Here is a 25,125-nt window from a genome sequence, read left to right on the forward strand (position 1 = left end):
GGAAAAGAGAGGGGTAAGCATTTACATGCTTAGTAAGCTGGAATAACTGAAAAGTAAACTTACCAATTAATTAGCATGCATCCATATTAGGCAATAAAACCAACAAGCATGAAATAGTTTCCCTATCACATGTACTCAATCAACAAGTTAGTCTCATAACAATGCACCATGTAATTTGTCTTAGATGAGCTCATCATTCAACATTTTCATTTTTATATCTCATGTTAATCCCGCTGAGTTTCTCGAAAGTCTCGATGGATTATTCATTTACTGTCAAGTTATAAGAGCGATCATCTTAAGTATGCACTTCCGCGAACCTCACATCATACGGCGGGACTACTAGTCCAGGCTAAATCCTCTGTAATGTAAATTCATAGGGTAATGTCGGGATTACCAATCCAGGCTAAATCCCTTGCAGTGACAAACACTCCTAGTGAGCTCGAACATAAATTACTAGTCTAGGCTAAATTCAGACCCTAGTCAGATTACCCGTCCGAGTTAAATCCACAATGCACGCATATTCTTCGAAACGCTCGATCACTTAAGGAACACCTGTCCGAGCTAGATCCTTCCTATATTTGAGATCAACGGATTACCCGTCCGGGCTAAATCCTTTTCTACAACACATGCAGGATCTCAAGTCATGTAAGCCATGGCTTATCCATCGATTTTCCCTTTTGACTTCAACCGGGACATTTATGATTATTTCATTATTATTAACATACTTTGTAGATTTTCATGCCATCATTATAACCAATTATCATACATTCATAGCACAAGTAACTAGGCATATTAATAGTTTACTTAAAGTTATTCGAACTTACCTGGTATATGTTTCAGTTTTGCGTCTCGGTTATTTTAAAACCTTTCGTTTTCCTCGATCGACCTCTGAAATTTGTTCATCAGGGTCTATAACAATAAAAATGGATCATTAATACCTCACATTATTCTTTTCGAGTCTAAATTTCACTCCCGGACAAAATAACCATTTTCCCCTAACCTTTCACATTATTTACGATTTAATCCTTAGGCTCGTATGATGAAATGCATGAATTTTCTACATTACCCAAGCCTAGCCGAATGTTCTTTCCTCTTATGGTAGCCCACAATTTTTCATTATTTCACATTTCTACCACATATTTTACACATTTTTTTCAAAAATGTCCTTTTAGGGTTTTTTTCATGAAAATCACGTAGAAAAAGATGTTTAGCACACATCCAACTTTAATATTTCTCTATAAATCATCAAAGAATAAACATGTCACACATGGGTCACTTTACATACATGAACTCTAACTCAAAATATGGGTAGAAATGGAGATAGTAAGTTACTGGAATTTCAAAAATACGACGAATATTAAAAACGGGGCTTGGGAGCACTTATTATTGAGCTTGAAAAGTGAAGAAACCCTAGCTATGGTGGCTCTCAAATTTCGGCAGCAAGGTGGAGAAGATGAGCTAAGCTTTGGCCTATTTTCCCATTTTATTTTATTAATTAGCCAAATAACCAAAATGCCCTTAAGCCCTTTCTTTCAAATTTTATCCATACATGCCCATTTTTGTCCAAAAACTTAGAAATTGGGAAAATTGCTCTTTAAGGACTCTAATTAATAATCTAAAGCAATTTCATACTGATCGCGTGATTTCTTGATAGGTTTTAAATATTTATAATTAATCGTTCTTGAAACTAACTATTATCGCGATGTAGGCAAGTGTACCTATCGAACAGTAGTAAAGTTTTAGTAAGACCGGATTGTCGAACCTAAAGGAACTAAAAGTACTTGTAATGACTGTCTTTTTATTAACTAGCCTAGGAATAAAAAGGTTTTGTTTTAACTAACTAATTATCTAAAATAAGAACTCACAGAGAATAGAATTGGGGAGTTGCTTTTGGGAAAATCGATTAAATTAAGACAATATCTAAGGAAAAATCCACCAAGACTGCACTTGTTATTCTGGCTCCGAATCGGAGATTTATTCATTTAACTTGTTCCGTAAAGATCCCTAAGTTATGTTATTATCCCTATTCGAGACTAATAACGTCTAATCCCTAGATTGAATAATTGCGACCTTTCTCTAATTAACATCCTAGGATTGCATTAACTCGATCTATGGATCTGCTTATTAGGTTTCACCCTAATCCGGCAAAATCTTGTCACCCTATGTCTAAGCGTGCAAACAACTCCGCTTAATTATGAAAAATGTCCTCTTAGACAGGGTCTATTCCTTATCTAAATAAGAGCTTATCTTGAATCAATATCCTGGGATATCAAAACAAGAATTAAGAACACATAATTAAGAACAAGTTAAATATTTATCATACAATTCAGAAAATAATAACAAGATTCATCTTAGGTTTCATTCCCCTTAGGAATTTAAGGGTTTTAGTTCATAACTAAATAAGAAAACATCTCGGAATAATAAATAATACAAAACATAAAGAAAACCCAAAACTCCTAAAGAGGAAATTGAGGAGAGATCTTCAGTCTTGATGATGAATCCGGCTTCTAAGATGAATCAATCGGCTTCCTTGGAGTAATTCCTTACTCCCTATTCTGTGTGTCCTTTTTCTCCTCTTCTAGGGTGTATTTATAGGCTTTGGAATGCCTATGAGCCCTCAAAAGTGGCCTTTTCTGAATTGGACTCAACTTGGGCTCAACAGGGACACGCCCGTGTGACAAGCCCGTGTACGATTATTTCAGGCCATGTTTGAGCCTGTTAGAATGGCACGGGCATGTGTTCTACCCGTGTGAGTCGTGCTTCAATTCTGCCAAATTGACACGGTCGTGTGGGCTGCCCGTGTGAGGAAGTCCAGGCCGTGTTGATTTCGTACTTTGGCCTATTTTCTCCGATTTTGGCCCATTTCTCATTCCTTTTGCTCTCCTATGCTCTCCTAAGTATAAAACATGAAATTAAAGCATTAGGAGCATCAAATTCACTAATTCTAATGGGAAATCATCCATAAAATGAGTTAAACATGGGATAAAAATATGTATAAATTACGGTTTATCAAATACCCCCACACTTAAGCATTTGCTTGTCCTCAGGCAAAATTCTCAACTCGTAATCAACATAAATTCTTCTCAACTTATAATTTCTATTGATAATATCTCAAAATAATCCATAGGTAATCATACATTGAGAATTCGACTAAAAGAACATAAAAGTTTCAAACATTCCAAGTTGAGTATTTAATTATGCAAACATAGGTGTCTCTCATCTAAGTAATTACCTTTGATTCAGAATATCATAGAGTTTCACATCCTCACCAAAGATTCACTCAAATCACTCGAGGTGTTTAAGGACAATAAATGAAGCACTCAATAGTCAATAATGAAAAGTAATTACATAGGCTTGCATGAAAATCAAATCTCCACCACTATAATTTAAGATGATACATCAATCAAAAGGTCTTTAAAGGGTTGTAATGAGGCTTGGTTAGGGGTGTGGTCATAAGCTAAAAGAAAGGGTTAGAGTCGAGATTGAATTGAAAAATTGCCTAACTAGAAAAAGAGTTGATATCACTTGCGTACACAGAGCTTCTTTTCAGAATATGGAATTACTAATGTTTATACATTGTGTTTTTTTAAGAACAAGTTAAATAACATAGACTAACTTATTACAAACAAGATAAAGCTAATCAATTTACTCAACTTAAATCTCGACAAAAATAGGGATCAAATTAATTTAGGGGATTTCAACAATAATGGCTTAAGGGTTAATATTAAGGGCATTACAAGGAATGGATTGTTAGGCTCAAAGGGGTTTACTAAGGGTTAATCATGGAGGTAGGCTTTTCATGGCATGAGTGGGTTAATCCTAAGTGCCCCTATCATTTTGATATATCAAATCAAATAGTGTGGTCTTGACATGCATAATCAGGCAAGTTCTAGAATAACAATTCGATATTGACGCACTCAAAGCAATAATAAAAGTGAGCATGAAAGAATTAATAGATGCTCAAAAGTTTCAAAAATCTCACAAAAATTATGGCTTTTTTATGTTTAAACTAGTGGATTCCAATTCAACGTAATACTTAGACTTGGGGAAACAACCTATAATTTTAAATTCTTAAAAATCAACTTATCATGCTTGATTCTCTAATGTCTTAAAGTTTAAACAATCAATGCATAAATTCCTATGTTTTAATTCAAGATATATCAATCAAAATCATAAATCAGTCAAAATTTATCCTAAATACGGTATGAGAGCTTTCCAAGAGAACAAGGTAGTCATTCAGGGATTTTTCTGATAATGAAATAAATACCCCCCACACTTAAGATGTACATTGCCCTCAATGTACAAAGATAGATATTAGAATATAAAAATAAGATAGAGAGAAAAGTGAAACTTCCTGTATGATGAATACCTCGAACTGGAGTTTTCGAGAGTAATCGGTACGAGAGTGGAGGAGGATACTCCTGTGGTGGTAGAGGTTCATTAGTCCATAAGTCCTGTGCCAAAAGAATATTATATCTAGTGGTAACTATGGTCGTGGTCGATCAGGACATGACAGTCGTGGAGAACCTTTCCCAGTGGAGTTTTTAGTTCCTATGCGATGATGAGCTTAAGAGCTTTATATAACTGTGATAAAATCAGGAACTTTTTAGGGGATATTAGGAAGAATAATTACCCATAAAGAAATAATCGAAATTGATAATTAAAAATAAAATTCTAAAGTATAATAAAAATAAAAAGTAGTTTTAATAAAAATTAAAAACATAAAATAATAAACAAATGTTTTTAAACATCTTCATCGCTTGATGGTTCGCGACGTGGGACTGGCGATGAGATGTGGAGGTGCTGACAAATATGCTGTAGAGTAGCATCAATGTTGTCAAATCATTGAAAACAATGTTGCTCGAATCGAGTGAGGCGCTCAGAGATGTCAGCATATGAAGCCACCGCATGAACTGGACGAGAGGGTGGTGGTGGCTGAGTCGATGGGTCCTCGTCCTGTGGAGGGACATCATCAGGAATGTCCTCGTAGGCCTCCTCCTCGGTATATTGGGTGAGACGATATTGAAGAGGGTAGGTTCCTCGGCGCTTTTCGATCATCCTCATGCTAAACATGCTCGAGATGTCTTGTGGAGACATCTGGCCAATGAGGGTTAAGGATGATCCTTGGGCTGTGGTGCTGAGAAGCCCAAAGTGTCGAGCCTATTGAGTCACGTATGGGCCAATGGAGATGACCCCTTTCCTATGCCGCTCTGTCTGGTGCTGAATGGCGAGGGCAATAAAATAAGCTAGGTCGATGGCATGCCCGTGCGACATACACCATAAAAAGTAGGCATTGTGGGTATTGACGATGCCAGTTCTCTCTCGCCTCCCCGTTATCGTGTAAGCCAAAATGGTGTGTAAGTACCTCAGGGATGGTGGGAGAACTGATGCCTTGGAGAGGCTAGGATTGTAGGAGGCAGCACCAGGGTCCAAAGTGTGCCAGCACTTCGAGGGAGAGAAGTGTATGTGGCGAGTGAGAGCAGTTCATTCTCCTCCATGAACTCCTCCGTATATAAGCCCAGTGCAACACCGAACTCTGGGATGCTTAGCTGGCGGATTAATCCTCCTAAGCGAAATTGGACCGTGCCGGGATCATCGTAGGTTGTCATTACGGTCTGAAGATAGAACGTTGAGCATAGTTCCATCGTAAGCTCGAGGTATGTTGGCTCGATGATCCTAAAGAATAGCTCCCAAGGGTCGGTGGTTAGGAGGGCCCGAATCGTATTAGCCAACTGAACTTGTTCTACAGCAGCCCAGTCGATGCAGCGACTCGTAATTAAAGGTCGGGCCCGAAGGATTTGGAAAAGTTCTTCTTAGGGCCCTCGGGGGAACTGCAAGAGAGGGTGACAAATTTCCGTGGTTGGACCTACAGAAGATGACGCTCCCTTCCTCTTCTTCGAAGCAGGTACGACGATTTTCTTTCCTCGTGAAGACGACATGGTACCTGCTATTAGAATCATCAAGTCATCTTAATGAGTGGTCAAAGTAAAATGAAGACAAATTTCAAATAAAAATTAGACTTTCAGCCACAACTACTAATATTAACCAAATTATTTTGATAGCATAATTTCACGACATTATCATTGTAATGGCATGAGAATAGGCATAGTAGTGGAATGTGTATGACAAAAGAGTGAGGCTTTCCTAACAACTCGATTTAACATGAAATGTATGATAAATAATCTAACAATGCAGAAATAATGAACAAAATGGAAATAGTAAAAGAAAAATAAAGATTATTTTAAAAATAAACATTAAAAGTAAGTAGAATAGAGGTGAAAAGAGTAAACAAACGCTAAGGGAGAGAAATCGGGCGTCGAAAATGGAGTTGGAGGCGGTGCACGGGCATGGCAGGGAGACCGTGTGAACTTGCAGCGGCTAGGGTTAGGGTTTTTGAACGGAGAAGAAAGTGAATAGTGTAGGGTATTTATAGATTTTGGGCCACACGGCCAGGTAACACACCCATGTTCCCCAATTTTTTTCCCGTGTATTTCGCATTTTTCCTATTCGCGTGTGGGTACACACGGCCTTGTCGCATGACCGTGTCTAGCTCCGTTCGCTTCTCCCACTCCCATGTATGCAAGCCCCACGTCCATGTTAATTTGACAGGTTTGACCACGGGGGCTAGGCACGGGCATGTCGCACACCTGTGCTGTTTTAACAGGTTCGCCCACGGTTCTTCCACACAGGCGTGTCGCATGCCCGTGTTGTTTTGGCAAGCTCGACCACGGCCATGTCGCACGGCCGTGGCATTTTATCGTAGCCCGTGTTTGGAGAAATCTTTGCCCTATTTTCACACGACCCTAAGCACGCCCGTGTGCTTGGCTATGTCTCTGTGGAAAACCTATATTCAAGAGCTTCGTTAGTAAGTTAGGTGTTGAAGACTAAATTTTAAAGAAGTTAATACAGTTAGTGCTCGGGTTGCCTCCCGGGAAGCGCTTATTTATAGTCTAAGCTCGACTTACCTCTATGTTGAATGGTCATGGTGGTTTGAGGATTTTATACTCCTCGTTCCTGCTATCAATCTCAACAAAATAAGGTTTTAAGCGGGTGTTGTTTACCTTAAAAGTGCCAAACTTGGGGTGACTTACCTCAACTATACCGAATGGAAAAATACTAAGTACCGTAAGAGGGATTTCTTCATTCGGTCTGGCAATGACAATGTGAGGATCTGTGGTATCTAATAAGACTTTATCTCCAACCTTAAGTTGATTTGGAAAGGTATCGAGCTCGTTTTGGCATAGTTTTGGTTCATCGTGTGTTCTCGGTTTATGTGTTCGCCATTCATCTAGCTCTTCTATTTGCAGCCTTCGTTCTTCATGAGTAGGTCTTCTACTATTTCGTGAGAATAACTCATGTGCTTCCTTCAGACTCATTTCCTACAAAGTAGGTTGTACCATATTGTCAGTTTTAGTAGAATGGGTTAGACGATCACCTTCAATTTCTGATATGTTGCCAGAATTACGAGCTTGAATGGTGATTGTTTCGTCTCCCACACAGAGTGTGAGGTCACCTGTGCCAACATCAATGATCGTTTTAGCAGTTGCTAAAAAAGGCCTTCCTAAAATTAAAGGGGTGTTGCTATTCTCTTCTATGTCTAGAACAATGAAGTCCACGGGAAATATAAATTTATCGATTTTAACTAGCACATCTTCAATAATACCCTTAGGAAATCTTATAGTTTTATTTGCTAATTGAATGCTCATCCTAGTTTGTTTGGGTTTCCCAAGACCTAATTGTTTGAACATTTTGTAGGGCATGACGTTGATACTAGCCCCTAAATCAGCTAATGCATTATTAACATCTAAACTACCAATTAGGCAAGGAACTGTAAAACTCCCTGGATCTTTTAGTTTGTTGGGTCGTTTATTTTGGAGAATAGCTGAGCAAACTGCATTCAGCTTCACATGCGACGCCTCGTCCAACTTCCACTTATTTGCTAAAAGCTCCTTTAAAAATTTCATTGCGTTCGGCATCTGCAATAGAGCTTCAATAAACAGTAAGTTAATATGTAATTTTTTTAAGAGTTTAAGGAATTTACCAAATTGTTCATCTGAGCGGTCTTTCCTTCGCGTGTTGGGATATGGCACATGAGGTTTATATTCGACAGTCACTGATTTGTTTTTATTATAATCTACCTTACCTTTACCTTTGCTTACCATAGTTTCTTGCCTCGGTTCTGACTCAGGCTCAACGAATCCTTCTTCATCTTGAACATTAATCGCGTTGAGCTATTCCCTTGGGTTAGGTTCATTATTACTTGGCAAGCTACCTTATGGTCGTTCGGAGATTAGTTTAGAAAGCTAGCCTATCTGAGTTTCGAGCCCTTGGATTGACGCTTGTTGATTTTTAAGTGCTGTTTCGGTGTTCTGAAAACTGGTTTCTGATACTGAGATAAACTTTGTGAACATCTCTTAAAGGTTTGGTTTCTTTTCCTGTTGATAGGGTGGCTGTTGGTAGCCCAGAGGTGGTCACTGATTTTCTTGGCCTCCCCATGAGAAATTTGGGTGGTTCCTCCAACCTGCAATTGTAAGTGTTACTATATGGGTTATTTTGGGATCTAGAGTTATTGTTACCCATATATTGGACTTGTTCCTCCTCGATGCTAGGGTTGAAGGGTTGATACTCTGTGCATGCTCCTCCTCCATTCGTCTTGCACCTCATTACTGGATGAACCTGTGAAGAACTAAGGAAACCATCAATTTTCTTTTTTGAGAGTTCTACCTGATTAGAGAGCATGGTGACCGAATCGATGTTATAAACACCGGCTGTTTTTGTTGGCTTTGTCCTCATGACTTGCCACTGATAGTTATTCAGTAACATCTCTTTTATGAACTCATAAGCATCTTCAGGTGTTTTGTTATTGATGGTTCCGCTAGCGGCTGCGTCAACCATTTGCCGAGTCGAAGGATTCAGGCCATTATAGAATGTTTGAACCTAAAGCCAAAGCGGTAACCCATGGTGAGGGCACCTTCTCAAAAGTTCCTTGTATCTCTCCCATGCATCGTAGAGTGTTTCTAAATCCATCTGCACAAAAGAAGAGATATCATTACGTAATTTATCCGTTTTCGCCGGCGAAAAATATTTTAGTAAAAATTTTTTGGTCATTTGTTCCTAAGTAGTAATTGACCTTCATGGTAACGAGTTCAACCACTGTTTAGCCTTGTTCCTCAATGAAAAGGGAAACAATCGAAGACGTATGGCATCATCAGAAACGCCATTGATTTTAAATGTATCGCATAGGTCCAAAAAGTTTGCTAAGTGAGTGTTGGGATATTCATCCTGCAAACCATCAAACTGAACAAACTGTTGTATCATTTGAATTGTGTTAGGTTTCACTTCAAAAGTATTTGCAGCTACAGCAGGTCTAACTATGCTCGATTCAGTTCCTGTTAAAGAAGGTTTAGCATAATCATACATAATGCGTGGAGCAGGATTTTGATTAGCTGCAATTGCAGGCGGTAGCTGATTGCCTTGGTTTTCAGCCATCTCTTCAATTGGGGGTTAAGTATCATCCTCTTGCTCGTCCTCTATGTATCTTAAGCTTCGCCTTATTTCTCTTTGGTTTTTGCGAACTGTACGATTGATTTCTTCGTCAAAAGTAGTGGCCCTGACGGGTTTCTTCTAGTCATAAACTATAAAACCTGCCAGAAGAAGGAAAAAGAAAATTAGTAAATTAGGACAAAATTAAAAATAAAATTAGATTGCAAGAAAAATAAATGGCTAAAGTAATAAAAATTGAGTGGTCCGAATATTTTAGTTCCCCGGCAACGACGCCAAACACTTGATCGCGTGATTTCGTGATAGGTTTTAAATATTTATAATTAATCGTTCTTGAAACTAACTATTATCGCGATGTAGGCAAGTGTGCCTATCGAACAGTAGTAAAGTTTTAGCAAGACCGGATTGTCGAACCCAAAGGAACTAAAAGTACTAGTAATGACTATCTTTTTATTATCTAGCCTAGGAATAAAAAGGTTTTGTTTTAGCTAACTAATTATCTAAACTAAGAACTCACAGAGAATACAATTGGGGAATTGCTTTTGGGAAAATCGATTGAATTAAGACAATACCTAAAGAAAAATCCACCTAGACTACACTTGTTATTCTGGCTCCGAATCGGACGATTTGTTCATTTAACTTGTTCCATAGAGATCCCTAAGTTATGTTATTATCCCTATTCGAGACTAATAACGTATAATCCCTAGATTGAATAATTGAGACCTTTCTCTAATTAACATCCTAGGATTGCATTAACTCAATCTATGGATCCCCTTATTAGGTTTCACCCTAATCCGAAAAAATCTTGTCATCCTATGTCTAGGCACGCAAACAACTCCGCTTAATTATGACAAATGTACTCTTAGACAGGGTCTATTCCTCCTCTGAACAAGAGCTTATCTTGAATCAGTATCTTGGGACATCAAAATAAGAATTAAGAGCACATAATTAGGAACAAGTTAAATATTTATCATACAATTCAGAAAAAAATAATAAGAAAACATCTCGGAATAATAAAGAATACAAAACATAAAGAAAACCCAAAACTCCTGAAGGGGAAATTGAGGAGAGATATTCAGTCTTGATGATGAATCTTGCTTCTGAGATGAATCAATCGGCTTCCTTGGAGTTATTCCTTACTCCTTATTCTGTGTGTCCTTTTTCTCCTCTTCTAGGGTGTATTTATAGGCTTTGGAATGCCTATGAGCCCTCACAAGTGGCCTTTTCCGAATTGGACTCAACTTGGGCTCGGCAGGGATACGCCCGTGTGCGATAATTTCAGGCCGTGTTCAAGCCTATTAGAATGGCACGGGCGTGTGTTCTACCCGTGTGAGTCATGCTTCGATTCTTCCAAATTGACACAGCCGCGTGGGCTGTCCGTGTTGATTTCGTACTTTGGCCTATTTTCTCCGTTTTTGGCCCGTTTCTCGTTCCTTTCGCTCTCCTACGCTCTCTTAAGTATAAAACATGAAATTAAAGCATTAGGAGCATCGAATTCATCAATTCTAATGGGAAATCATCCATAAAATGCGTTAAACATGGGGTAAAAATATGTAAAAATTACGATTTATCATATACAAATTGCTTCTAGAACCCAAGTTTTGCACTTTATTCAATTTGGTCCTTAATTATCAATTGGACACCTTACTCATAGAATTTCTTCTTGAAACTTTAACATATGCATATACTCATATTCTAGACCTCATAATAATTATAAAATAAATATTTCAATGTCAGATTTGTGGTCCCGAAACCACTGTTCTAGCTAGGCCCTATTTTGGGATATTACATAAATTACGTAAATTACTATTCATTAACCGAGATTATTCATATTGTCCCTTAAATGGAACCTTGAGGCCCAATACGAGCATTAGAATCAAGTCGAGACTTAATCAGAATCTCTAAGAATTTTTCGCGACATTTTACAAATTTTCTAAGATGCAAGGCTCACACGCCCATGTGGTCCAAGGGACACGCCAGTGCTGCAGGTCATGTTCGACCCCGTGTAACTCTCTGACTTGTGCACACGGCCATGCCACATGCCCTTGTTCTAGGCCATGTGGTTAATTAAATTCTTTTGAAATTAGATGCAGGTTCCACACGGCCAAGACACACGCCCCTGTTCTAGCTGTGTAGCACACACGACTGAGACACACGCCCGTGTCTCTGCCCGTGTGCTCAATTTTGAGCATTTTGTTTCTCAAATTTTAATGTGCAGGGGACACACGGCCTAACGACATGCTCATTACCAGGCCGTGTGTCATACACGATCTAGACCCGTGTGGACAAAATAAAGTCATTTCTAGCTTCATTTCTCACCCAAAATTATACCAATGACCTGCACTTAAACTCACATCCAAATACCAACCAATTCAAGCATTCAAATTTAGTAATTTATATCACTCAACAACGCATATCATTGTATGAATACATGTTTATGATCTTACCTTTGTATTTTCCATGTGTTGGGCATAATTTGAACAACCACTAACATGTATATTGCTACCATAGTATGAAATTACAAGTATATCAAAAACAACCATTTCTAGCCATTCCAATGGTTAGATTACAAACCACATATTTAAGCCATCTATGGCCAAGTTAGCCTATACATGCCATTATACCAAAACGATTTTACCATATATATATACCCAAAATAAGCTAGTAGATAGTGTGATGATCCTCCAATGATCTTCAACCTTTGAGAGCTTCTGAGCACTATAAAATAGGGATAAAAAAAGTAAGCATTACATGCTTAGTAAGTTCGTATAATGGAAACTAAACTTATCAATCCCGTTTATTAAACCTAAGCATACAATATCATGGTTCCATCCATTTGGCATAATTGTCTAAACACATACATACAATCAAACATGTTAGTCACAAAGTCTTCATATAAATCAAGTAGATGAGCACATCATGAAATATTCTTTCAAGACATTTCAATTTCATCTCATAATTCCCTCATCATGCAAAGAGTTTTGTCCGTTGAATCATTGAAATTTCGATGGATGCTCAAGCAATACACTCAAGGTGTACGATTCAATAACCCTTCAATTCTTATTCAAGAGTACCCCTTTAGAGCATCTAATGAAAGAACACACTCTCTATCCATATATCGTATTATAGGATTACCAGTCTAAGCTAAATCCTTTATGTAATGTACGCTCAGATGAGCTCAATTAGGATTACCAATCCAGGCTAAATCCTAATTGTAACATATGATCAAGAGAGATTTATCAGGATTACCCGTCTAGGTTAAATCCTTTCTATAACGAGGTCAATAGGATTACTCATCCGAGCTAAATCCCGTCAGCAACAAATGCAGGACCTCATTCATTTCAGGAAAGCACATATATTCATCGGAATTCAATATTCAAATGAGACTTTACCCTTTTTCCAACATTTTCGAACATGTAATCATTTCACACATTTATAACATTCACATAAATATAATTCATATTGCATACAATCATAACATTCAAGTTAACATATTCACATGCTCGATTAATTTACATGAACTTACCTCGACACTTGTTCGCATAAATAATCTACTAATCGAAACCTTTTCTTTTCCTCAATCTAACCTCGAATTTGTGTTGTCTGGATCTATATAAATAACTTTAATCATCAATTTCACACATTTCATATTCATTTGGACTCAATTGATGTCCTAGAAAAAATTACCATTTTGTCCTTAACTTTTCCATAAATTCCAATTTCGTCCCTAGGCTCGGAAAGTGAAATTTATGCAATTTAATCCCTATTCCAAGCCTAAGCAAAATTTCAAAGTTGAATTTATAGCACATATTTTCTATAAATTTTAGAATTTTTCATCAATTTTCACAACTTTACATTTTAGTCCCTAAATCATGTTTTCATCAAAAATCACTTTGTAAAAGTTATTTATCTATCAATAACCTTTCATTTTCTACCATAAATTTCTAATTTTCAGCATATACATCCATGAACCAAATTTCATACTTTGATAACTTTTCAAAGTATCCATTATGCTATGCACCCTGGAAGTAATAAATGTATCAAGTATTGAGAGAAATGTATTGATGGCATGGATTGAAAGAGGAAGTAACTAAGTTTGTGGCAAATCATTTGACTTGTCAGTAAGCGAAAGTTGAGTATCAATTCCCTTTAGGATTGTTGTAACTGATTAAGATTCTGCAATGAAAGTGGGAGCATGTTACTGTAGACTTTATTAGTTGGTTATCCTTGACACCCACAAAAAAGGATTTGATTTGGGTTATAGTGGATAAGTTGACTAAGTCGACCCACTTCTTACTTGTTCGGATGGATTACTCCCTACAAAAATTGGCGAGATTATATATTGTTGAGATTGTTCTATTTCATGGTGTATCGTTATCGATAATTTCATATTGGGATCCTCATTTCACATCTCAATTTTGGAATAAATTTCATGTAGCTATGGGAACTATGTTAGAGTTTAACATAACTTTCCATCCACAAACTAAAGGTCAGTCGGAGTGAGTAATTCAAGCACTTGAGGACAAGTTGAAAAGTTGTATAATTGAGTTTAAAGGTAGTTAGGAGGATCATCTACCATTGGCAGAGTTTGTCTACAATAATAGTTTTCAAACAAGTATTCAAATGGCACTGTATGAGGCATTGTATGGACGCAAGTGTCAAACACCATCGTGTTGGACTAAGTTGAACAAGAAATCGATGTTGGGTCCAAAATTTGTCCAAGCTATCGAATATAAGACTAAGTTGATTCAAGAAAGACCGAAAATGTCTTCCGATAGATAGAAGTCATATCCTGACCTAAAAAGGATGGACATCGAGTGTGAAGTGGGAGATAGTGTATTTTTGAAAGCTTCTCCGTGGAAAAAGGTGTTGAGATTCGAGAGAAAAGGGAAGTTGAGCACCAGATTTATTGGACCATATAAAATCTTCAAAAAGATTGGTCCGGTGGCATATCAATTGGAATTATTGTCAAAATTGGAGCACATCCATGATGTGTTTCATGTCTCGATGTTAAGGAAATATCGATCTGATTTGTCACACATCATTCCAATAAAGGAGACTGAAATTTAACCAGATTTAAGGTTCAAGGAAGAAATTGTACAACTCCTAGCTTAGGAAAAGAAAGTCTTGAAAAGGAAACGAATTCCATTGGTAAAGGTATTGTGGAGAAACAATAATACCGAATAAGCTACGTGGGAACCGGACGATATGATGAGATGTTAGTGTTCGCACTTGTTTGAATCAGGTAAATTTTGAAGGAGAAATTTCTTGTAAGGAGAGGAGAGTTATCACAGCCCAAAGTCAAGACTAGAAGTTATAAAAAAAGAGAGAAAATTTACGTGATTAAGTAGAAGAAAAAAATACAAGTTTAGAAAATCCGGTTAAGGGAAATTCAAATTAGAGAGAAATAATTAGAATTTTATATTAGCTTATGTGATATTAGAATTGAAATCAGGTATTAAATTGAATCAAATTACAACAATTTTGGCTAATTTTAGCTATAGCGACCTATTTGAAAATGAGTGAAAGTTGCTGTCTTTAAGAAGTAAATACCTCACTTTTTAAAATTGGAGCCAATCTACCATCTCCTTCCCCCCATACCGATGGTTACTAAAACACCATATCTAACTTATTTTTTCTTCATTTTCTCTCAAATTCCTCACTAAAAAAAATCATAGATAAAGAAAAATGCCTATTCTCTTCAAAATAGCCATCAATTTCACCCAAAAAACTCAACGATTTTCATCAATTCGAACTATCTTGATTCATGAAATTTTCAAGATTCTTCCTGAATTTGATCTCCAAACATGCAATTTTCAACCTTTGCAATTTGATTATAAGTTCTAAATAAAAAAACCCATATATTTTAAAGTTTCTTTAAGTTTGAACTCATCCATGGTGAGATATTCATTTCTTGATAATTCTTTATTTTTAAAGTGTTTTAGCTTTCTTTTATGATGAAAAAGAGTTTAGAAACTTGGTTTTAACTCAAAATGGCCAAATTGATAGCCAATTGAAAAGCCTATTCAAAACTCTTCTTTAAAATTAGGTAGGTAGCATTTTGAGGTCAATTGTGTAATTCTTGACTTCTAATATTTAATTAAGGTTTTAATGAAGCTATTAGATGGTTGAATCGAGGTTTAGAACAAGTGGTTCGAGATTTGCCTAAAATGGACACTTTAAGCTAGTTTAGGGAATTTAGGGAAAATGATGATTTTGATGTAATTTTTATATTCCACAGATGATATTATGATCCTAATAAGTGATAATTGATCTTGCTTTCAAGAAACAAAATCTAGAAGGCCAACAAACGAAATCGACAAAGGAAAAGCTAAAGTGAATTAGATGATCGACAATTGAGGCATGCAGAAATTGATGTGTGTCTCTACCTACTGTTTTGAGTAGGTTATGGTGCTAAAATTAGTGCATTTTTCTATTGAGATTATGTGCTTAAGTGTATGCTAATTTTTGAAATGCTAGTTAGTGCAGATGGCTTAAAAAGTGCCTATTATGGTAACTATGGTAAGTTCACCTGAAATGCTCATTTGATGACTGAAAATATATGATTGTTGTACATTAAGGTCGCTGCCATTGATATGTGTGAATGCCTAATACTTTGCATTTCTGTGTCATGATGACTAAATGTCAATGATATATTAAGTGCATAATTGTTGATTCTAATTATGTTGAGATAAGTAAGTGAAGCATAATGATGCGAGCAAGTCATTGTGTGTAATATGTGTATGATGATACATATACATGATTGGATTTGAAAATGAACTTAATTAGTGGCTATATGCCTATGTGTCATTAATGCAAGTATGCTTAAGGGAATGTGTAAATCTGGAAGTGAATGAGTAAATTTGGAAATAATAATATGCATGTGACATTGATTATTATTATTGTTGAGTAAGAAATTGACTAAATGCCCTTGTATACATATGGAAACCATTTGATACAGTAGGCATGTCATAGGGAAATCAGAAGTATCTTAGAAGTGAAGTTTTGAGCATGATGCGCTAAATTGGTTCACCAATCATTTTACAGTTCATCACTAGAGTCATTGGCTCGCCTTTTTGTGTGGAACTTCGATTCATTATTTGGTACGTTCAGGGTGGAGAGCTACGGCTCAACATTTTTGTGAGTTCAAGTTGGGTTCGATTATTGACTGTATGTCCTATTTTGGGCTTGGAAAAAATTTTAAAAGATCATCTTTTGGTGTGTGCAATGATATAAGAGTAGTGTTGCTTTGTTGTATATTGCAAAACATGTTTTAAAATTGATATCTATGTAACTGAGCATGATGTAATGTTGAATTGAGTATGATATGATTAATATTGGTTGCACATAAGTAATGAACATGTTTTTGGATAATGTGATTGTGTATACGTTCTGTGCACATTGATGCCACACTAAGCTTAGTAAGTTTATTGCTTGAGTTTATTTGATTTTCAGAAGATAGTTGATATTGGAGAGGGGATAGCGACATTGGAGGATTACCGAAAGTCTTGAAAGTTGAAATTTTAATAAAATTGAATTTTTAGTACTTTCTTTCTTTTATGATGGCATGGGGACATTCATTTGGGTATTATTTTGTTAATGTTTTTGGATATTTTCATATATTTGATTAGTATAATAAACATGTTGAGTTTTATTGTTCATTTGGATTTTGATATGTGGATTGTGCTAATATGATATGTTTGAATATGTGCGTAATTGGCTTCTAATTTTTTTTCATGCCTAATGACACATTTGAGGTCGATGCATGTTTAGGAAGACATTATGAGCATTAGTAAGCATGACTAAATTTAGGTAAATAAAGTACACATAATTGGATAATTTTCACTTGGTTAATTTAAATTACAAATTGAATTGGCTAAGTTGATTATGTAGAGGCATAAAATGTCAAATTCAAGTGTGGTATGATAATATTAATTGAATATGGTTTTCGGTTTTGTGTGATACTAAATTTATTATTTTTCCCTTTTTGACTTGTAATATAAGTTTCGATTAGAAAAAGAATGTTTATAGGTTATGTATGGTTATGTTTGTGTTTGCATGACATATTGTATATAATTGGTTTCTAAAATTGTTATGAACGATACACAATGTGAATTGACTGATTATTCAAGTATAAGTGTACTGTTTCTAGTCTGTGTCACTCCAGTGACTAATATGATCTCCAGAACTTGGCCGAAACTCGTAAGCCAGGTTCGAGGTGTCACATTGAGCTTTAATTAATGATTTTCTCGGTTAAATTACTTAACCGATCTTTAATATACTATCATACTAACTCCAAATCATTTTTTTTATCTTTACGGACTAAGTTTACAAAAATGAGGTTCCAAAATTGCATTTTTTAGCACCAGCAAAAGTCGAATCATTACAGTTCAAGTCTCTAAGCTTGAAATTGCTAGAGGAGAAATTGGTGGATAAGAAGTACCCGCTCTCACAAGCACTATTACTCTTTCCAAAGGGACGAAAGTAAGAACCATTGCAGATCGTCAAGACTTTATCGACTATTATCAAAAACATTGTGATGAGATAAGGGCATAGACCAAGGCAGTAAAGAAGATGATAGATAGACAAAACGCTATTCTTGCTGACCTACAAGCTTCTGATAGAACAAAAAAGGGGGAGAAGTATTGGAGCAAAGGGAAGAAGAAAAATGTTGGTTTATGTTTTTAACTTCTTTATTTTTTAACAGTTTTTGGATGATTGTATGTTGCTACTTTCTATTGTTTTGATGGTGATGAACTTAAAAGGGTTTTTGCTATGCATTTCATTTCTTTGATGCATTTTTACATTGCTTTCTTAACTTTCTTAGTTATGATTATTTCTGGTTAGTTGTTAATTGATAAACCGTAATTTATACATATTTTTATCCCATGCTTAGCACATTTATGGATTATTTCTCCTTAGATTTGGTGAATTTGATGCTCTTAATTATTTAATTTCATGTTTTATACTTAGGTGAGCATAGAAGAGTAAAAAGAGCGAGAAACGGGTCAAAACGAAGAAAATGGACCCACGTGGGAAATCAACACGGCTTGGACTTCCTCATACGGGCGTGGCACACGGCCGTGTCCATTTGGCAAGATCGAAGCACGACTTACACAGGTAGACTACACATCCGTGCCTATTCAATAGCCTTGACCATGGGCTGGAGTAATTGCACACGGGCGTGTCCTTGCCGAGCCCAAGTATAGTCCTATTTGGAAAAGGCCACTTTTGAGGGCTCTTAGGCATTCTAAAGCCTATTTAAACACCGGAGGAGGCACTTAGAGGAGACACGCGGAGTAAGAGGCAAGGAATTGCTCAAGGGGAGCCGATTGATCCATCTCAGAAGACGGACTCATCATCAAGACTGAAGATCCCCCTTCAATTTCCATTCAAGGGTTTTGGGTTTTCTTTATGTTTTGTTATCTTTATTCTTTTGAGATGTTTTCTTTCTTAGTTATGAACTAAACCCCCTAAATACCTAAGGGGAATGAAACCTAAGATAGATCTTGTTATTATTATCTGAATTGTATGATAAATATTTGACTTGTTCTTAATTATGTGTTCGTAATTCTTGTTTTAATATTCCAGGATATTGATTCAAGTTAATGCTCTTATTCAGAGGAGGAATAGACCCTATCTAATAATAAATTTGTCATAATTAAGTGAAGTTGATTGCACGCCTAGAGATAGGGTGATAAGATTTTGCCGGATTAGGGTGAAACCTAATAAGGGGATCCATAGATCGAGTTAATGTAACACTAGGGCATTAATTAGAAAGAGATTTCAATTAATCAACCTAGGGTTAGACGTTATTAGTCTTGAGAGAGATAATAATATCGCTTAGGGATTTCTACAGATCAAGTCAAATGAATAAATCGTCTGATTCAGAGTCAAATAACAAGTGAAGTCTAGGTGGATTTTTCCTTAGGTATTGTCTTAACCAATCGAGTTCTCCCAAAAGCTTTTCCCCGTTTTCTCTCTGTGCACCATTAGTTTAGTTAATTAGTTTAGATAAACAAATCCCTTACTTTTTAGGCTAGATACTAAAAAGAAAGTAATTACTAGTACTCTTGGTTCCTTTGGGTTCGACAAATCGGTCTTGCTAAAGCTATACTACTGTTTGATAGGTACACTTGCCTTCATCTTGATAATAATTAGTTTCAAGAACAATTAATTATAAATTTTTAAAACCTATCGCGAATATCACGTACCAAGTTTTTGGCACCATTGCTGCAGAACTAGGATATTAGGAACACTCGTTTTTAATTACTTTAGCCATTCTACTTTATTTGCAATTTAAATTTTTATTTTCTCTTCTAATTTTCCTTTTATTCGTTCCTGGCAGGTTTTTATAGTGTATAACTAGAAGAAACCTGTCGGGACCATTACTGTTTGATAGTGAGATCGATCGCATAGTTCATAGAGACCAAAGAGAAATAAGGCGAAGCTTACGATATACAGAGGAAGAGCAAGAGGACGATACTTCAACCACAACTGAGGAGATGGCTAAAACCCAAGAAAATCTGCTACCTCCTGCAATTGCTACTAATCAGAATCCTGCTCCAGGTATTATGTATGATTATGCTAAACCTTCTTTAACAGGAACAGAATCGAGCATAGTTAAGCCTCCTGTTGCTGCAAATAATTTTGAACTGAAACCTAACACCATTCAAATGATCCAACAATTTGTTCAGTTTGATGGTTTGCAGGACTAGGATCCCAACACTCACTTGGAAAATTTCTTAAAGTTTTGCGACACTTTTAAAATCAATGGCATTTCTAATGATGCCATTCACCTTCGGTTGTTTCCCTTTTCGTTGAGGAATAAGGCTAAACAATGGTTGAACTCGTTACCATGACGGTCAATCACTACTTGGAAACAAATGAACAAAAAGTTTTTATTAAAATATTTTTCGCCGGCCAAAACAGCCAAGTTACGTAATGATATCTCCTCTTTTGTGCAGATGGATTTAAAAACACTCTATGATGCATGGGAGAGATACAAGGATTTGTTGAGAAGGTGCCCTCTCCATGGGTTACCACTCTGGCTACGGGTTCAAACATTTCAAAATGGCTGAATCCTTCAACTCGACAGATGATCGACACAGCCGCTGGTGAAACTATCAATAATAAGACACCTGAGGATACTTATGAATTTATAGAAGAGATGTCACTGAATAATTATTAGTGGCAAGTCATGAGGACAAAGCCAATGAAAATAGCCGGCAATTGGAATAGAAAAATTGACAATTTTCTTAGTTCTTCACAGGTTCACCCAGTAATGCAGTGCGAAGCAAGTGGAGGTGGATCAAGTAATTCAGAATACCCACCCTATGGCCACAACAGAAAGAATGAGCAGTTAATTACATGGGTAATAATCCTTGATCTCAAAATAATTCTTATAGTAACACTTACACTGCAGGTTGGAGGAAGCACCAAAATTTTTCATGGGGAGGCCAAGGAAATTAGAGACCACCACCACCTCCAGGCTTCCAAAAACCACCCTACCAACAAGAGAAAAAGCTGAACCTCGTGGAGATGCTATCAAAATTCATCTCAGTGTCAGAAACTCATTTTTAGAATACCGAGACAGCACTTAAGATTCAACAAGCATCGATCCAAAGGCTCAAAACTCAGATAGGTCATCTCGCTAAATTGATATCTAAACGACCACAAGGTAGCCTGCTGAGTAACACTGAATTTAACCCAAGGGAGCAACTCAATGCAATTACCATTCAAGATGAGGAAAGGTTAGTTGCACCTGAACCAGAACCGAGGCAAGAAACTATGGTAAGTAAAGGTAAAGGTGAAGTGGACCACAATGACCAGAAACTGGTAAGTAAAGAGTACAAACCTCGTGTGCCATACCCCAACGCGATAAGGAAAGACCGTACAGATGAACAATTCAGTAAATTCCTTAAATTATTAAAGAAGTTACATATTAACTTACCGTTTATTGAAGCTCTTTCGTAGATGCCAAACGCAGTCCAATTCTTAAAGGAGCTTTTAACAAATAAGTGGAAGTTGGATGAGGCGTCACATGTGGAGTTAAATGCAGTTTGCTCAGCCATACTACAGAATAAGCTGGCCAACAAATTAAAAAATCCAGGGAGTTTTACGATTCCCTATTTAATTGGTAGCCTGGATGTTAATAATGCTTTGGCTGATTTAGGGGCTAGTATCAATGTTATGCCTTACAAAATGTTTAAGCAACTAGGTCTTGGGAAACCCAAACAAACTAGGATGATTATTCAATTAGCCGATAAAACAATCAGATTTCCTAGGGGGATTATTGAAGATGTACTCGCTAAAATTGACAAATTTATATTCCTAGTTGATTTCGTTGTTCTGGACATAGAGGAGGATAGTAATGTTCCTTTAATTTTAGGGAGGCCCATTTTAGCAACCGCTAAAACAATAATTGATGTTGGCACAGGTGAACTCACACTTCGTGTGGGAGATGAAACAATCACCCTTCAAGCTTGTAATACGAGTAACACATCAAAACCTAATGGTGGTTGTGTAGATCATTCTACTAAAACTGACCATGTGGTACAACCTACTTTGCAGGAAATAAGTTCAAAGAACCTACATGAGCCATGTTCAAGCAACAACAAAGGACCTCTCTATAAAGAACGAAGGCTACAAATCGAGAAACTAGATGAATGGCGGGCATATAAACCGAGGACACACGATAAACCAAAACCACACATGACGATCTCAATGTCGCACCAAATCAACTTAAGGTTGGAGACAAAGAACTACTAGATGCAACAGACCCTCGCATTGCCACTTCTGAACCTAACGGAGCAATCCCTCTTATGGTACTCAGTATTTTCCCATATAGTACAATCGAGGTAATTCATCCCAAATTTGGCACTTTTAAGGTAAACAGTACTAGCCTTAAACCTTATGTTGATAAAATTGATAGTAGGGATGAGGAGTGTAAACTCCTCGCACCACCATGACCATGCACCAGAAAGGTAAGTCGAGCTTAGACTATAAATAAGCGCTTCTCGGGAGGCAACCCGAGCACTAACGATGATAACTTCTTTAAAAATTTTAGTTTTAACATCTAATCACTAATTGAGTAATTGAAACATAGGTTTTCTAATACCCAAGGCAAGGCACACATGCGTGCCTTAAGCCGTGCCCACACCACGAGAGGAGACACGGTCGTGCGTTATGGCTGTGTGAAAATAGGGCAAAATTTTTCCTTAGCACGGGATGCAATAAGTGGCCAAGGCCGTGTGACGTGGCCGTGGGCGAGTCTGTCAAACCAACACGGGCATGCGATACGCCAGTGTCTAGGAACCGTGGTTGAAACTGAGAAATTAGCATGGTCATACGACATGCTCGTGCCCACCACCCTTGCTCAAGACTGATAACAAAACACGGGCATGGGAAAAGTGAACGAAGTAGGACACGGTCACGTGACACGGTCGAGGGAACCAACACACCCAAAGAGCACGGGCATGTGCGAGTCTCAACCGTGCCCAAATTAAAAAAATTACAAAACACACAGGAAAAAATTAGGGCACACGGGCGTGCCCCACGGCCATGTGCCCAAAATCTATATAAACCCCTCACTCTCCATCGCCCCCTTCCTCAAAATCCCTAACCCTAGCCGCTGCAACTTCACACGCACTAACCTGCCACGCCCGTGCGCCTACTACAACACCACTTTTGACGATCCAAAGCTCCTCCCTCTTGCGTTTGTTCATTTTTTTCCCACTATTTTCTTTATCCTTTTACTTACTTCATGATATTTTATTTTATTTTGAGCAAATAATCATAGTTATCATAATAGAAATTTGCCATGTTATTCAATACATTTTACTGCATTCATCCATTTTTCTTGTTTCCATAGATTTCATGCTTACCCACAAGCATTCATTCACTAGATATTTCAGTTAGCATTACTCTCGTAGTCCTTTTCATAGTAATGACGTAATTTATCTGGTTGGGTTTTTTTTTAGCATAGTTGTTCTTTCGTACTTGATTCTAGGAAATATCTCTATTAGTTTTACCATGCATATTTTTCCATGCTATTATTTAGAGGTGATCATGGGCCGGGCCGGGCCGGGTTCGGGCTGGGTCCAAACAAAATTTTAGGCCCGTCTACTAGGCTCGGGCCCGGCCTGGCCCGAAATATGGGCCTAAAATTTTGTCCGAGCCCAGCCCGAAATAAAATTATTAAGCCCGAGCCCGGCCCGGCCCGGCCCGGCCCGGCCCATATTAAATTTTTTTTCTTATTTCATTAAATAAAAAATTTTAAAAATGTAATAAATCAAATATATTTAAAAAACATAAAAACAAATATTAAAACAAATAAAAATAATACTAAAACAATTTTTAAAACAACACACAAATAAACAATATAATAAAAAATAGTTATATTAAAAATTTAAAATAATTAAAAAAAATAAAAAAAAATAAATTAATATATAATTCGGGCCGGGCCCAGGCCAAAAAAACTCTTACCCGAGGCTCAGCCTATTTTCTAAACGGGCCTCGTTTTTTTGCCCAAGCCCATTTTTCGGGCCTATATTTTTACCCAAACCCTCCCATTTTTCAGGCGGGCCTTCAGGCCGGCCGCCTGGCCCATGATCAGCTCTACTATTATTAGGGAGTAATTTTATTTTTATTTCAACTTGCCATTGCAGGTATACTATGTCAACCTCACGTGGCAAGAAGACCACCGTCCCTACTTCGAAGAAAAGGAAAGGAGCAACGTCCTCCTCGGGTCCTACCGCTGAGATCCGTCAGCCTGTCCTCCAATTCCCTTTGGAACCCTAGGAGGAGCTATTTCAAATATTACGGGCCCGACCCCTAGGTGTGGGTCGCTGCATTGACTGGGTCGCACTTGAACAAATTCAGATAGCTGACGCGGTCAGAGCCCTCCTTACGACTGAACCGTGGGGGCTCTTCTTTAAGATCTTCGAGCAGACATACCTCGAGCTCACAATGGAACTCTGCTTAACCTTCCATCTTCAAGTCGTCATGAAAAACTTCGACGATCTTGGAACGGTCCAGTTCCGCCTTGGTGGTCTAGTGCGCTAGTTGAGCGTATCGGAGTTAGGAGTTACACTTGGGTCGTACATGGAGGAGTTCATAGACGACAATGAACTCGACACCTTCTATCGCCACATCCACTACTCCCCCTCAAAGTGCTGGAAGGACCTTGTCCCTGCCTCGGCCACCTATGATCCTAGCTACTCTAAGGCATTGGCCCTCGCCCCATCCCTACGATACCTACACGCCATCTTGGCCCACACTCTGACAGGATGGCAAGAGAGCACAGGCATCGTCAACACTCACGATGCCTATTTCTTGTGGAGCATGGTGAACGGGCATGTCTTCGACCTTTCCTATTTCATTGCCCTCGCCATCCTCCATCAGATGAAGCGACATAAGAGAAGAGTCATCTCTATCGAGCCCTATGTAACTCGATTGGCTCGAAACTTTGGGCTCCTCAACACAGCGGTACAATCATCCTCCCTCACTCTCATCGGCCAGATGTCCCTACAGGGCATCTCGAGCATGCTACATATGAGGATGATCGAGAAATGACGTGGAACCTACCCTCCTCAGTATCGCCTCATGCAGTCCACCGAGGAG

General features: G+C 37.6%; 2 non-coding genes across 2 annotated transcripts; one reads left to right on the forward strand and one right to left on the reverse strand.

Moving 5' to 3' along the window:
* The first annotated feature begins 8,953 nt into the window (after positions 1 to 8,953).
* On the forward strand, positions 8,954 to 9,060 carry LOC121207985 (small nucleolar RNA R71). The gene has a single exon (XR_005903041.1). It is a non-coding gene; the product is annotated as a small nucleolar RNA R71 (small nucleolar RNA).
* Positions 9,061 to 20,435: 11,375 nt separating this feature from the next.
* Positions 20,436 to 20,542, reverse strand: LOC121208336 (small nucleolar RNA R71). Its single transcript, XR_005903303.1, has one exon. It is a non-coding gene; the product is annotated as a small nucleolar RNA R71 (small nucleolar RNA).
* Between the last annotated feature and the right edge of the window lie 4,583 nt (positions 20,543 to 25,125).

This window comes from Gossypium hirsutum, chromosome A01 (assembly GCF_007990345.1).
Source record: "Gossypium hirsutum isolate 1008001.06 chromosome A01, Gossypium_hirsutum_v2.1, whole genome shotgun sequence".
In the NCBI taxonomy this organism is placed as follows: domain Eukaryota; kingdom Viridiplantae; phylum Streptophyta; class Magnoliopsida; order Malvales; family Malvaceae; genus Gossypium; species Gossypium hirsutum.